Source organism: Hordeum vulgare, chromosome 6H, assembly GCF_904849725.1.
Source record: "Hordeum vulgare subsp. vulgare chromosome 6H, MorexV3_pseudomolecules_assembly, whole genome shotgun sequence".
NCBI lineage: Eukaryota > Viridiplantae > Streptophyta > Magnoliopsida > Poales > Poaceae > Hordeum > Hordeum vulgare.
In genome coordinates this window covers 259,061,939-259,078,076 of record NC_058523.1, presented here as the reverse complement: position 1 = coordinate 259,078,076, position 16,138 = coordinate 259,061,939, and positions in this window count along the sequence as shown.

Here is a 16,138-nt window from a genome sequence, read left to right as displayed (position 1 = left end):
GCTCGCCCCCGCGTTGACCAGCGCGCACCGTCGCGTGGGCCCGTCCCCAGCGCGCCTGGGCCGAGCGCCCTAGGCCCAGCGTCAGCGCCGCGCTCCAGGCCGCCTGAGGCCCAGCACCTCGAGTGCTCGTGGGCCAGATCCGCCCGACGGCCTGCCTCTCCTCCTGGGCCTTGGCCCCCAAGGTGAGATCCCCCTCTATCACCTATAATGCGCACTAGGCGCTAAATAGTTAACCTTCGCCCCCTCTATGTAGCCCATGAGAAATAGATTAGGCCCGGTAAGATAATTTAGGTATTTTTGGAATTTATTTAAAATTCCAGATTATAGACGATAATTAGAATGGTCGTAATTTATTATCCGTAAGTCGGATCGCGACGTGTAGTATATGTTTTCGTGTAGAATTTCGCGTAGATTACGAATTTACAACTTGCATATTTATTTGATGTCGTTTAGCATGCCATATGCCTAGAAATTTGTGATGTCTATATTGTCTCGTCCCGTAGATATTTTTCACGCGTGCCCGGATTGCCCGAATGCCTTAGGTAAAATGCCCATGTTTTAGGAACCATTTTCCATGTATTTTAGAGCGGTCTCTAGTATTTTTCGCGTGTAGGGATTTACCGCTATATTATTTTCCGTGTCTAGGTGATCATCTCGCATTCACGTGTGGCAATATTTTTGTTGCGCAACCCCACATATTTTATATGGTTTCGGGGTAGAAAAATCCATGGGATTTTTATGTGCAATTAGTTTTAGCTTTTGAGCAAGTTAGTTCACGCGTTATTTTGCTATGTTGCCCTCTTGTCTATTTCGTAGGAATTATTCCATGCTTCATTTGATTAAGTTGTCAACTAGGGAGTTGTTCTTGGATGTTTTCTCTAGCCCCTGGTATTTTTAGTTGCAATAGAAATGCATGTTTAGGTGTGATTTTCTTGCTCTCAAGTTGCTAGAAATAGTGCTGATTTGGAGGAGCTGAAATATTTCTAAGTCTGAAATCTGTTATATTTTGTTGATGTCTTGTCTTGCTTGTATCTTTTGATATGTAGCTCTTTTGAGGCTGGTCCAATGGAGTTAGTTGAAGCCTTTGTGTTTCTCTAGCATGCTCTAAATTTTCATGCCATTTGGAGTCCTGTAGCTATTGGTTTTGCTACTGTCAATATGGCTTCAGATCGAAAACTGCAGCTTCATAAACTGCTATTTTCACTAAGTGTGAAATAGTGTGTGGGATGCCATTTTGTGTCTTCTTTCCCTAGTGATCCATGATTCCATGCTAGTTGTTGTAGTTGTTTGTAGTAGTGCTTCATGCCCTCTTTCGTGTCATGCCTTGCTTGAGTTTATCGGAGTTGAGTAGCCCGTAGTTGTGGGGCGTAGAAGATGCTATGTGGCTGATTTTGGCACATTGTAGTGATTTCTTGTTTTGCTCGTAACTTTTGATCCGTAGCTCCGATTTGATCGTGTCCTACATGAAACTTGCTTAGAATCTCATGTAGTTTCATTTTCCCTTGTTGGTTGTATGTTTTGAAGTGCTCGTGACCGTCGTTGCACACATATTGCATTCATGCCATCATATCTTGTGGTGCTTGTATCTTTTGATCCGTAACTCCGTTGGAGATGTTCTCTATGTGTAAATTGCTTGTCTCGGCGCATAGAATCACGTGAACCTATTTATTTTGCTGGTTAACAACTAATTAAATGTGTTAGTTCAGATCTGGATAGAATTGTAAATTAACATGTGAGGTCGTCTCAAAGATGCTATATGTCATTTCCGACCTCATTTAATATGCCTAGATAGGTAGTTTAATTGCGCTTCACCTCTTGCCATGTTTAACCACATTTAATATTGTCGTGTACCTATTCGGTATAGAACTAAATAAATAAACGTGGAGTTTCATCAATATGCAACTCGTTGCATATTGAACTTCACTTAATGTGTAGTGTTTGATTGGCGTGAATTGTCATGTCGTGTCTTGCATGTGTTCAGCTGCTCATGCATCATTAGTGTTGTGCATCGTGTGGTGAATTCCGTGTGTTCGTTTGTGTTTCCGGTTTGCTTCGTCTTGATAGATTTCCGCAAGCCTGTCGGAGAGTGAGGACCCGTTCGACTACGTCGGTTCGACTCCTTTACGGAGGCATTCTTCTTCCAAGCGAGATCTCAGGCAAGATGACCATTTCCCCAGATACCATTACTATCATTGCCATGCTAGTTTTATCGCTTCTATTGTTTATGTCTCGTTGCCTACCACATGTTAAATACAGCCTCTCAACAATGCCATGATTACCTTCAACCTGTTCGACCTAGCAAACCACTGATTGGCTATGTTACCGCTTGCTTAACCATGTGTTAGCGTTGCTAGTTGCAGGTGCAAATGCTTCCATGTGATAACATGGGTTCCTTGTTTTATCACTCTATTAAATGCTATTTAATTTAATGCACCTATATACTTGGTAAAAGGTGGAAGGCTCGGCCTTTCTAGCCTAGTGTTTTGTTCCACCTTTGCCCCCTTAGTTTTCGGCTACCGGTGTTATGTTCCATAAATGAGCGCTCCTAACACCATCGGGGTTGTTTTGGGGACCCCCTTGATAATTCGTTTTAGATTAAAGCTGGACTGGCAAGGCCCAACATTGGTACTACATTTGCCCAACATAATAATTTTGTTAATACTGAAAGCATAGGGCGTCATGAACCCGAGGAGTAATTTCACATAATACAGGGAGGGCCACTTCTGATGGTGCTGGTCCAAAACAGAGCAGCTTACTAACGCTACCCGGGGCAACTCGGTGTTTTGCGTGGTAACCATCGCTCATCCGTCGTGTTCTGAGAACGAGATACGCGGCTCCTATCGGGATCGTCGACACGTCGGGCGGCCTTGCTGGATTAGTTTTACCTTTGACGAGATATCTTGTGCATCGGGATTCCGGTGATGCTTTGGGTAATCTCAGAGTTGAGGTTTTCCACTAGGGAATCCGACAAGATCGCGAGCTTCGTGATTGAGGATTTCTATGCGGCTTGTGGTAATTTGTGACGGACTAGTTGGAGCACCCTTGCAGGGTTAAATCTTTTCGGAAAGCCGTGCCCGCGGTTATGTGGCAATGTGGAAACTTTGTTTAACGCTGGTTCTAGATAACTTGAAGTTAACTTAATTAAAACTTGCCAACCGTGTACGTAACCGTGACTGTCTCTTTCGTGAGTTCCTTCTCCGATCGAGGACACGGTGGGGTTATGTCTCATGTAGGTAGGTGTTCAAGATCATTCATTTGGTCATCAGTAGTTCACGTCCGCTATGCGTAGATCTTCCCCCTCTTATTTCTGGTACTCGTAAGTTAGCCACCAAATATATGCTTAGTCGCTGCTGCAACCTCACCACTTAACCATGCCTCACCCATTAAGCTTTGCTAGTCTTGATACCTTTGGAAATGAGATTGCTGAGTCCCCTGTGGCTCACAGATTACTACAACACCAGTTGCAGGTACAGGTAAAGGTTACTTGACGCGAGTGCGTTGATTGTTCATTTGGAGTTGCTTCTTCTTCTTCTTCTTCATCGATCTAGGATGGGTTCCAGGCCGGCAGCCTGGGATAACAAGGATGGTCGTCGTTCTTATTTTTCTCGTTTGTTTTCGTCCGTAGACGGATCCTGCTCTTACTATTGATGACTATGTAATGTACTGATGTGACTCTGATGTAGCTTCTGGCGAGTATAAGCCAATTCTATTATATATCTCTTCTTTTCAGCACATGTACTTGTAACGATATGCATTCTTGTGACACGACGAGATGAGGTTCTATTCCTGACGAGGCCTTCGTGAGAAATTGAGGATAGGGTCGCATCTTGAGACGTGACAAGTTGGTATCAGAGCAGTACCGACCTAGGAGCCCCCTTGATTGATCGAACTTGGCCGAGTCAACTCTAGTGAAAAACTATTTGAGTCTAGTTATATATCGGAGAGTGGGATTCTTTTTCTCCTCTTCTATGCTCTCGTGAGGACTCTTGACGTAATAATTTAATTCTACTCCTCTTCTCACTCAAATTTTTTTAGGATCACGCGGATATTTTTGAAATCTATATGATGCCGATGTGACGGAGTTCTGTCTTGGTGCGTCCTATCTGCTTTGAGTTTCAGGGGAGTTGAGCTCTAGGGGATTCTTGAGCACATCGTTATCATTCAGATTTCTTAGTATCTCAGAACGAAGGATGTTCGTAATTACTTCAATACTAGTAGTGGTGAGATAACCCCGATGTCCCCAGTACTGGTGCAGATTGTTCGGGAGTACTGCCATACTTTGTATCATTCTGATCACGAGGGTCTGTTGTAGATGAAGGTCCGAGATTCTGGTTGTGTATAGGAGTTGCGTGATTATTACTCCTTGTATCCGTGTACCAGATTGCATGACCAGATATTTTGGGAATTCATAGGTGGGAATTCAAGTAGTTACTTATAGAACGATCTTCCAACAAATTTGTGTTGCTTCGATGTCAAGTGGTGATTTCAGATCTTTTCTAAGAGGTGTTATCATATTTTTATGAGAGTATTAGTTCTTTTGCTCTATCAATTGTCTTATCAATTCCTTTCAAACGGAGTCATCGTATCAATTCCATTCAACGAGTGTGTTGCTCTTCAACTGAATTCCATCCTCTCCAATTTTGCAAGATCAATCTTTCAATTCTTTCCAGAGTTCATCTCATCTGTCCCAAGTGTCTTTGTTTTTCCCCGCCCTCCCACCCCTTTTCTTAAGTGATTCAATTTTCATCCAAGAGTTTTCTTTCTTGTGCTTCCGCTATCTTTTCTTCCGTGTCCTATCCGGTGATTCATTGTGAAGATTCTCACGAGTTCTAGTTCATCATTCCTTCAACCTGGTTATCTTTTTCCGGTGAATTAATTCTGTTGTCCGTGTTCATCATATCCTATTTATCCTTGTAATTTTTTCCCATGTCGGAAATTTTTATGAGCCTATCCTGGTATTTATTTCTCTCTTTTTGATCCGGAGCATTGAAGTTATCTCTGTAGTTCTTATTCCAGTCTTTTTCAATTATTTCAGGGTGCTACCTCATCTAGTCTTCATTTGTACCGGTGCAATATCTCTCTTTCTTGCAATCTTTTATAACGGTAGTTTCTTTGAGTGGGCCCATAACCCACATGTTCTTTCCCAGGATCTTACGTGGCTCTTTTAATCATCTCCGGAGATCTATAAATCATTTCAACTATGACGTAAGTATGATTTACATCAGTCATATTACTTCTTCAAGTTCTATTTGATTTAATTCTCATATTGGCTCAACATTTCATTCTTCTTTATTCCGGAGTGTCTCATTAATTCTTGGTGGTGTTCTTCTCATCATTCTCTCCTTTCAAGACCGAAGGGGTGTTTCTCTCGAATCTTGGTCCATTCTATTGTAGATTCATCATTTCAGCCTTGTGCCATCTTCTTAATTTTTGTCAGTCATGGGTAATTCCTTTCTTGCTATTCGGTGCATTTCTGAGTTGTTTTTATTTCTTGTTCCTCCGAAGGCCATCATTTTAGAAGATTCTTCTTCCGGAGGGCTCATGATATCATTTCTTTTCTCAAGTGCCGATCTTTCTTTTTCCGGAGTTCCAAGTTCTTTTAAGTATCTCTTTGTGAGGCTTCATCTAAATCTTCGCAAGGTCATAATCTTATTCTTTTCTACCTTCATATCTTTGCATCGTTCATTTGTATACGGAGGTCCTTCATGGTGGTTCATCAAGGTTTCAATCCATTCTCAAGTGTTCTTCAAGATTTTTACTCGAGAACCTCAAGTATTCTTTCTCTTGCATTTTCTAGTGCATTGTTCTTCCTTTATCCTTTGAGGTGGTATTATAGCATTCTTGTTAGTGGAGGAGTCTCGAAGAGATTTCCTTTCAAGTATGAGATAATTAAAACCGCCAATTCTATGATCATGGGATATTTTCAACCCATAATTTCTTCATTGAGCTATCTTGGTTTGGATTTCACCTAAAGCTTTTCCTATGGATTGTTGCTATCATGGTGCTTGTCATTAATCCAAGTTCTCAATGTATCCTCTTGGTGTTAGAAATTGTTCATATGTTGTTTCTCCCAAACAATCTTTGTTTCTGTTAGTGGCTCGTTGTCACTTCATTAGTTTCAAAGGTTTCCATAAGCCCACTACTGTCTTGTTCTTTTCGTTATTGTGTTTTCCAACAACTCCGTTCAATTCTTCTCGCAAGGATGCTTGTCAAGTTCATTGGAGTTAGTAGTTGTCATTCTTTTCTTCTTTTTCTTCTCCCGTATGAGCTAGTTCATATTCTATTGTTCCAGAGGCATTGTGATATTGCTCTTTTGGGTCAATCCTGTTGTTCTATCAAGATCATGGTGTTCCCTTACTCTATTTAGTTGTTTGTTATGAATATTGTCTATTTTTTCTACCTTTTCGAATTTTTTGTCCCATTTTCCTACCGAAGTGCTGCCGAAATTTTCTGTGAATTCTTGCTTCGTTCTCATATCATTTCTCATATCTTTGCAACCTTCAAGGATCGTTGGTTTCACTAGTTTGTCAAAGAAGCGACTAAGTTTTACCTCTTATTCTTTCTCATCCACTCCCCCTTTCATTCTTGGATCTCGGGGCGAGATCCTCTTGTAGTGTAGGAGAGTTGTGACAGCCCGATGACGACATTCCAGAAGATTCCCCTTTCCTTTCCGTTTCCGTCGTGTGGGTATTTTAATTTGTCGCATCATCATTGCATCATTCGCACCATATGCATTGCATCGGCATCTCCGTTGCCGCCAGTTTTCAAAACTTGCAACCGTTGTTAGTTGCCGGTTCTCGTCGTTATTCGTTCGCAGCCCGTTCACACACACACGCGCCCGCGGCATCGTCGAACCCTGTTTTAAAAGTGTGGGTAAAACTTTCTGTGGTTGGGTTGAGATTCGACGTGCGGTGTTATTTTATTATAGCTAGGCCGCCTGTGGAATTTTGTTGCGACCGGAGTTCGTCTCGTACCCGAACGGTCGACCGTAGCGGCACCGTATTCGGTCTACCGTCGGACGTTTGTCGGTGTTTTTAAATTCGTTGCCGCGCCGCCCGTTCTCCCTCTCGTCTCCGGATAAGCACTCTACATGGCCTCGTAACCGTTCCCGCGTTCGGAATCGTCCGAATCCGACCGCACAGTTGGATCCGGAATGAAATTCCGGCTAACCTAGCCTCCCAATTTGTCTATAAATACCCCCCATGCATTTTAGACAACCTCTCTCCATCTCTCCTCGAAAACCGTGCAACCCCACGAAACCCTAGCCGCCTCCCATCTGCTCTCTCCTCCCACCTCGAGCCGTCGGGTAGTGGAGCCCGCGTCGGGCCCGCCCGAGCCCATCTCGGCCAGAGTGCGCCACGCCTCCTCTCCTCCCGAGCTTGCTCGCCCCCGTTCGTCGCCGTCCTTTGTCGCCAACAGCCGGCCGGAGTTTCCCCGAGCCGACGGAGCCCCGCGAGGACCTCGCCCACCGCCGCCATCGCCCTGCGTCGCCTCCCGCCGCCGCCGCGCCCCTGCAGCTCGCCGGAGAAGACCGATCCCGCAGCAACCCAGTCGCCTTCTTCGCCGGATGCCCCGCGCCCCCAGCTCGCCGGCCGTGGCCGCGTTCTGTCAGATCCACGCCGTCGTCTTCACGGGCTCACGCCGCTACCTCGAGCCTGGCCGCGTGCAACCCCTCCGGCCGAGAACCGCCGGCGCGCTGGATCGGGAGAGCCTGCAGGTTCTGCTCGCCCCCGCGTTGACCAGCGCGCACCGCCGCATGGGCCCGTCCCCAGCGCGCCTGGGCCGAGCGCCCTAGGCCCAGCGTCAGCGCCGCGCTCCAGGCCGCGTGAGGCCCAGCACCTCCAGTGCTCGTGGGCCAGATCCGCCCGACGGCTTGCCTCTCCTCCTGGGCCTTGGCCCCCAAGGTGAGATCCCCCTCTGTCGCCTATAATGCACACTAGGCACTAAATAGTTAACCTACGCCCCCTTTGTGTAGCCCATGAGAAATAGATTAGGCCTGGTAAGATAATGTAGGTATTTTCGGAATTTATTTAAAATTCCAGATTATAGACGATAATTAGAATGGCCTTAGTTTATTATCCGTAAGTCGGATCGCGACGTGTAGTATATGTTTTTCGTGTAGAATTTCGCTTAGATTACGAATTTGCAACTTGCATATTTGTTTGATGTCGTTTAGCATGCCATATGCCTAGAAATGTGTGTTGTCTATATTGTTTCGTCCCGTAGATATTTTTCACGCGTCCCCGGATTGCCCGAATGCCTTAGGTAAAATGCCCATGTTTTAGGAACCATTTTTCCATGTATTTTAGAGCGGTCTCTAGTATTTTGCGTGTAGGGATTTACCGTATTTTCCGTGTCTATGTGATTATCTCGCATTCACGTGTGGCAATATTTTTGTTGCGCAACCCCACATATTTTATATGGTTTCGGGGTAGGGATTTTTCTGTGCAATTAGGCCCGGTCTATTTTCCGTGTCTAGGTGATTATCTCGCATTCACATGTGGCAATATTTTTGTTGCGCAACCCCACATATTTTATATGGTTTCGGGGTAGAAAAATCCATGGGATTTTTCTGTGCAATTAGTTTTAGCTTTTGAGCAAGTTAGTTCGCGCGATATTTTGCTATGTTGCCCTCTTGTCTATTTCGTAGGAATTATTTCGTGCTTCATTTGATTAAGTTGTCAACTAGGGAGTTGTTCTTGGATGTTTTCTCTAGCCCCTCATATTTTTAGTTGCAATAGAAATGCATGTTTAGGTGTGATTTTCTTGCTCTCAAGTTGCTAGAAATAGTGCTGATTTGGAGGAGCTGAAATATTTCGAAGTCTGAAATCTGTTATATTTTGCTGATGTCTTGTCTTGCTTGTATCTTTTGATCTGTAGATCTTTTGAGGCTGGTCCAATGGAGTTAGTTCAAGCCCTTGTGTTTCTCTAGCATGCTGTAAATTTTCATGCCATTTGGAGTCCTGTAGCTATTGGTTTTGCTTCTGTCAATATGGCTTCAGATCGAAAACTGCAGCTTCATAAACTGCTATTTTCACCAAGTGTGAAATAGTGTGTGGGATGTCATTTTGTGTCTTCTTTCCCTAATGATCCATGATGACATGCTAGTTGTTGTACTTGTTTGTAGTAGTGCTTCTTGCCCTCTTTCGTGTCATCCCTTGCTTGAGTTTATCGGAGTTGAGTAGCCCATAGTTGTGGGGCGTAGAAGATGCTATGTGGCTGATTTTGGCAGATTGTAGTGATTTCTTGTTTTGCTCGTAACTTCCCTAGTGATCCATGATGCCATGCTATTTGTTGTAGTTGTTTGTAGTAGTGCTTCTTGCCCTCTTTCGTATCATGCCTTGCTTGAGTTTATCGGAGTTGAGTAGCCCGTAGTTGTGGGGCGTAGAAGATGCTATGTGGCTGATTTTGGCACATTGTAGTGATTTCTTGTTTTGCTCGTAACTTTTGATCCGTAGCTCCGATTTGATCGTATCCTACATGAAAATTGCTTAGAATCTTGTGTAGTTTCATTTTCCCTTGCTGGTTGTATGTTTTGAAGTCCTCGTGACCGTTGTTGCACACATATTGCATTCATGCCATCATATCTTGTGGTGCTTGAATCTTTTGATCCGTAGCTCCGTTGGAGATGTTCTCTATGTGTAAATTGCTTGTCTCCATGCGTAGAATCATGTGAACCTATTTATTTTGCTGTTTAGCAACTAATTAAATGTGTTAGTTCACATCTGGATAGAATTGTAAATTAACATGTGAGGTCGTCTCGGAGATGCTATATGTCATTTCCGACCTCATTTAAAATGCCTAGATAGGTAGTTTAATTGCGCTTCACCTCTTGCCATGTTTAACCACATTTAATATTGCCGTGTACCTATTCGGGATAGAACTAAATAAATAAACGTGGAGTTTCGTCAATATGCAACACGTTGCATATTGAACTTCACTTAATGTGTAGTGTTTGATTGGCGTGAATTGTCATGTCGTGTCTTGCATGTGTTCAGCTGCTCATGCATCATTAGTATTGTGCATCGTGTGGTGAATTTCGTGTGTTGATTTGTGTTTCCGGTTTGCTTCGTCTAGATAGAATTCCGCAAGCGTGTCGGAGAGTGAGGACCCGTTCGACTACGTCGGTTCGACTGCTTCACGGAGGCATTCTTCTTCCAAGCGGGATCTTAGGCAAGATGACCATTTCCCCAGATACCATTACTATCATTTCCGTGCTAGTTTTATCGCTTTTATCGTTTATGTTTCGTTGCCTACCAAAGGTTAAATATCAGCCTCTCAACAATGCCATGATTACCTTCAACGTGTTCGACCTAGCAAACCACTGATTGGCTATGTTACCGCTTGCTTAACCATGTGTTAGCGTTGCTAGTTGCAGGTGCAAATGCTTCCATGTGATAACATGGGTTCCTTGTTATATCACCCTATTAAATGTTATTTAATTTAATGCACCTATATACTTGGTAAAAGGTGGAAGGCTCGGCCTTTCTAGCCTGGTCTTTTGTTCCACCTTTGCCCCCTTAGTTTTCAGCTACCGGTGTTATGTTCCATAAATGAGCGCTCCTAACACGATCGGGGTTGTTATGGGGACCCCCTTGATAATTCGTTTTAGATTAAAGCTGGTCTGGCAAGGCCCAACATTGGTACTACATTTGCCCAACATAATAATTTTGTTAATACTGAAAGCATAGGGCGTCATGAACCCGAGGAGTAATTTCACATAATACAGGGAGGGCCAGTGCTGATGGTGCTGGTCCAAAACAGAGCAGCTTACTAACGCTACCCGGGGCAACTCGGCGTTTGGCGTGGTAACCATCGCTCATCCGTCGTGTCCTGAGAACGAGATACGCGGCTCCTATCGGGATCGTCGACACGTCGGGCGGCCTTGCGGGATTAGTTTTAGCTTTGACGAGATATCTTGTGCATCGGGATTCCGGTGATGCTTTGGGTAATCTCAGAGTTGAGGTTTTCCACTAGGGAATCCGACGAGACCGCGAGCTTCGTGATTGAGGATTTCTATGCGGCTTGTGGTAATTTGTGATGGACTAGTTGGAGCACCCCTGCAGGGTTAAATCTTTTCGGAAAGTCGTGCCCGCGGTTATGTGGCAACGTGGAAACTTATTTAACACTAATTCTAGATAACTTGAAGTTAACTTAACTAAAACTTGCCAACTGTGTGCGTAACCGTGACTGTCTCTTTCGTGAGTTCCTTCTCCGATCGAGGACACGGTGGGGTTATGTCTGACGTAGGTAGGTGTTCAAGATCATTCATTTGGTCATCAGTAGTTCACGTCCGCTATGCGTAGATCTTCCCCCTCTTATTTCTGGTACTCGTAAGTTAGCCACCAAATATATGCTTAGTCGCTGTTGCAACCTCACCACTTAACCATGCCTCACCCATTAAGCTTTGCTAGTCTTGATACCTTTGGAAATGAGATTGTTGAGTCCCCTGTGGATCACAGATTACTACAACACCAGTTGCAGGTACAGGTAAAGGTTACTTGACGCGAGCGCGTTGATTGTTCATTTGGAGTTGCTTCTTCTTCTTCTTCATCATCGATCTAGGATGGGTTCCAGGCCGGCAGCCTGGGATAATAAGGATGGTCGTCGTTCTTATTTTTCTCGTTTGTTTTCGTCTGTAGACGGACCCTGCTCTTACTCTTGATGACTATGTAATGTACTGATGTGACTCTGATATAGCTTGTGGCGAGTATAAGCCAATTCTATTATATATCTCTTCTTTTCAGTACATATACTTGTAACGATATCCATTCGTGCGACACGACGAGATGCGCTTCTATTCCTGACGAGGCCTTCGTGCCAAATTAAGGATATGGTCGCATCTTGGGGCGTGACAAGTTGGTATCAGAGCAGTACCGACCTAGGAGCCCCCTTGATTGATCGAACTTGGTCGATTCGACTCTAGTGAAAAACTATTTGAGTATAGTTATATATCGGAGAGTAGGATTCTTTTTCTCCTCTTCCATGCTCTGGTGAGGACTCTTGACGTAATAATTTAATTCTACTCCTCTTCTCACTCAAATTTTTTTTAGGATCACGCGGATATTTTTGAAATCTATATGATACCGATGTGACGGAGTTTTGTATTGGTGCCTCCTATCTGCTTTGAGTTTCAGGGGAGTTGAGCTCTAGGGGATTCTTGAGCACATCGTTATCATTCAGATTTCTTAGTATCTCAGAATGAAGGATGTTCATAATTGCTTCAATACTAGTAGTGGTGAGATAACCCCGATGTCCCCAGTACTGGTGCAGATTGTTCGGGAGTACTGCCATACTTTGTATCATTGTGATCATGAGGGTCTATTATAGATGAAGGTCCGAGATTCTGGTTGTGTGTTAATGGATGTGATACAGGTGACGGGTTAGTATAGGAGTTGCGTGATTATTACTCCTTGTATCCGTGTACCAGATTGCATGACCAGATATTTTGGGAATTCATAGGTGGGAATTCAAGTAGTTACTTATAGGACGATCTTCCAACAAATTTGTGTTGCTTCGATGTCAAGTGGTGATTTCAGATCTTTTCTAAGAGGTGTTCTCATATTATTATGAGAGTATTAATTCTTTTGCTCTATCAATTGTCTTATCAATTCCTTTCAAACGGAGTCATAGTATCAATTGCATTCAACCAGTGTGTTCCTCTTCAACTGAATTCCATCCTCTCCAATTTTGCAAGATCAATCTTTCAATTCTTTCCAGAGTTCATCTCATCTGTCCCAAGTGTCTTTGTTTTTCCCCGCCCTCCCACCCCTTTTCTTCAGTGATTCAATTTTCATCCAAGAGTTTTCTTTCTTGTGCTTCCTCTATCTTTTCTGCCGTGTCCTATCCGGTGATTCATTGTGAAGATTCTCAGGAGTTCTAGTTCATCATTCCTTCAACCTGGTTATCTTTTTCCGGTGAATTAATTCAGTTGTCCGTGTTCATCATATCCTATTTATCTTTGTAATTTTTTCCCATGTCGGAAATTTTTATGAGCCTATCTTGGTATTAATTTCTCTCTTTTCGATCCGGAGCGTTCAAGTTCTCTTTGTAGTTCTTATTCTAGTCTTTTTCAATTATTTCGGGGTGCTACCTCATCTAGTCTTCATTTGTACCGGTGCAATATCTCTCTTTGTTGCAATCTTTTATAACGGTTGGTTCTTTGAGTGGGCCCATAACCCACATGTTCTTTCCCAGGATCTTACCTGGCTCTTTTAATCATCTCCGGAGATCTATAAATCGTTTCAAGTATGACGTAAGTATGATTTACATCAGTCATATTACTTCTTCAAGTTCTATTTGATTTAATTCTCATATTGGCTCAGCATTTCATTCTTCTTTATTCCGGAGTGTCTCATTAATTCTTGGTGGTGTTCTTCTCATCATTCTCTTCTTTCAAGACCGAAGGGGTGTTTCTCTCGAATCTTGGTCCATTCTATTGTAGATTCATCATTTCAGCCTTGTGCCATCATCTTAATTGTTGTCAGTCATGGGTAATTCCTTTCTTCCTATTCGGTGCATTTCTGAGCTGTTTTTATTTCTCGTTCCTCCGAAGGCCATCATTTTAGAAGATTCTTCGTTCTCAGCTTTCAGCTTTCATCCTCATTTCTTCTCCATTGTTGTCTCTTCGTTCGTCTCTCGATTATCTGGTGCCGTGTTCTAGTTTTCTATCAGGTGGCTCATGATCTCTTCATTCTCATGTATCTCCATTCGTTCAGGGTTGCCTCGTTCATTTCAATTCTCACCGGTGTTTCTTGCAACAATTCTTCTAGTTTGTGCTCATATCTCGCCTCAATCTTTTCACAGGAATAAGTTGTATGCTTAATCCGTTGCTTGTCATAAATTAAACTAGATGAAGGATAAGCGTAATATAATTCTTATTCTTGTTCACAGTAATCTGAATTCTTCTTCCGGAGGGCTCATGATATCAATTCTTTTCTCAAGTGCATATCTTTCTTTTTCCGGAGTTCCAAGTTCTTTTAAGTATCTCTTTGTGAGGCTTCATCTAAATCTTCGCAAGGTCATAATCTTATTCTTTTCTACCTTGATATCTTTGCATCGTTCATTTGTATACGGAGGTCCTTCATGGTGGTTCATCAAGGTTCCAATCCGTTCTCAAGTGTTCTTCAAGATTTTTATTGGAGAACCTCAAGTATTCTTTCTCTTGCATTTTCTAGTGCATTGTTCTTCCTTTATCCTTTGAGGTGGTATTATAGCATTCTTCTTAGTGCAGGAGTCTCGAAGAGACTTCCTTTCAAGAATGAGATAATTAAAACCACCAATTCTATGATCATGGGATATTTTCAACCCATAATTTCTTCATTGAGCTATCTTTGTTTGGATTTCACCTAAAGCTTTTCCTATGGATTGTTGCTATCATGGTGCTTGTCATTAATCCAAGTTCTCAATGTATCCTCTTGGTGTTAGAAATTGTTCATATGTTGTTTCTCCCAAACAATCTTTGTTTCTGTTAGTGGCTGGTTGTCACTTCATTAGTTTCAAAGGTTTCCATAAGCCCACTACTGTCTTGTTCTTTTCGTTGTTGTTTTGTCCAACAACTCCATTCAATTCTTCTCGCAAGGATGCTTGTCAAGTTCATTGGAGTTAGTAGTTGTCATTTTTTTCTTCTTTCTCTTCTCCTGTATGAGCTAGTTCATATTCTATTGTTCCACAGGCATTGTGATATTGCTCTTTTGGGTCAATCTTGTTGTTCTATCAAGATCATGGTGTTCCCTTGCTCTATTTAGTTGTTTATTATGAATATTGTCTATTTTTTCTACCTTTTCGAATTTTTTGTCCCATTTTCCTACCGAAGTGCTGCCGAAATTTTTTGTGAATTCTTGCTTCTTTCTCATATCATTTCTCATCTCTTTGCAACCTTCAAGGATCGTTGGTTTCACTAGTTTGTCAAAGAAGCGATTAAGTTTTACCTCTTATTGTTTCTCATCCTCTCCCCCTTTCATTCTTGGATCTCGGGGCGAGATCCTCTTGTAGTGTAGGAGAGTTGTGACAGCCCGATGCCGGCGTTCCAGAAGATTCCCCTTTCCTTTCCATTTCCGTCGTGTGGGTATTTTAATTTGTCACATCATCATCGCATCATTCGCACCATCTGCATTGCATCGGCATCTCCATTGCCGCCAGTTTTCAAAACTTGCAACCGTTGTTAGTTGCCGGTTCTCGTCGTTGTTTGTTCTGAGCCCGTTCACACACGCACGCGCCCGCGCAATCGTCGAACCCTGTTTTAAAAGTGTGCGTAAAACTTTCTCTGGTTGGGTTGAGATTTGACGTGCGGTGTTATTTTATTATAGCTAGGCCGCCTGTCGAATTTCGTCGCGATCGGAGTTCGTCTGGTACCCAAACGGTCAACCGTAGCGGCACCGTATTCGGTCTACCGTCGGACGTCTGTCGGTGTTTTAAAATTCGTTGCCGCGCCGCCCGTTCTCCCTCTCGTCTCCGGATAACCACTCTACACGGCCTCGTAACCGTTCCCGCGTTCGGAATCGTCCGAATCCGACCGCACGGTTGGATCCGGAACGAAATTCTGGCTAACATAGCCTCCCCATTTGTCTATAAATACCCCCCGTGCATTTTTGACAACCTCTCTCTATCTCTCCTCAAAAACCGTGCAACCCCACGAAACCCTAGCCGCCTCCCACCTGCTCTCTCCTCCAACCTCCAGCCGCCGGGCCGTGGAGCCCGCGTTGGGCCCGCCCGAGCCCATCTTGGCCCGAGTGCGCCACGCCTCCTGTGCTCCCGAGCGTGCTCGCCACTGTGCGCCGCCGTCCTCTATCGCCAGCAGCCGGCCGGAGTTTCCCCGAGCCGTCGAAGCCCCGCGAGGACCTCGCCCGCCGCCGCCATCGCCCTGCGTCGCCTCCCGCCGCCGCCGCGCCCCTGCAGATCGCCGGAGAAGACCGAGCCCGCAGCAACCCCGTCGCCTTCTTCGTCGGATGCCCCGCGCCCCCAGCTCGCCGACCGTGGCCGCGTTCTGTCAGATCCGCGTCGTCGTCTTCCCGGGATCATGCCGCCACCTCGAGCCAGGCCGCCTACAACCCCTCCGGCCGAGAACCGCCGCCGGCGCGCTGGATCGAGAGAGCCTGCAGGTTCTGCTCGCCCCCGTGTTGACCAGCGCGCACCGCCG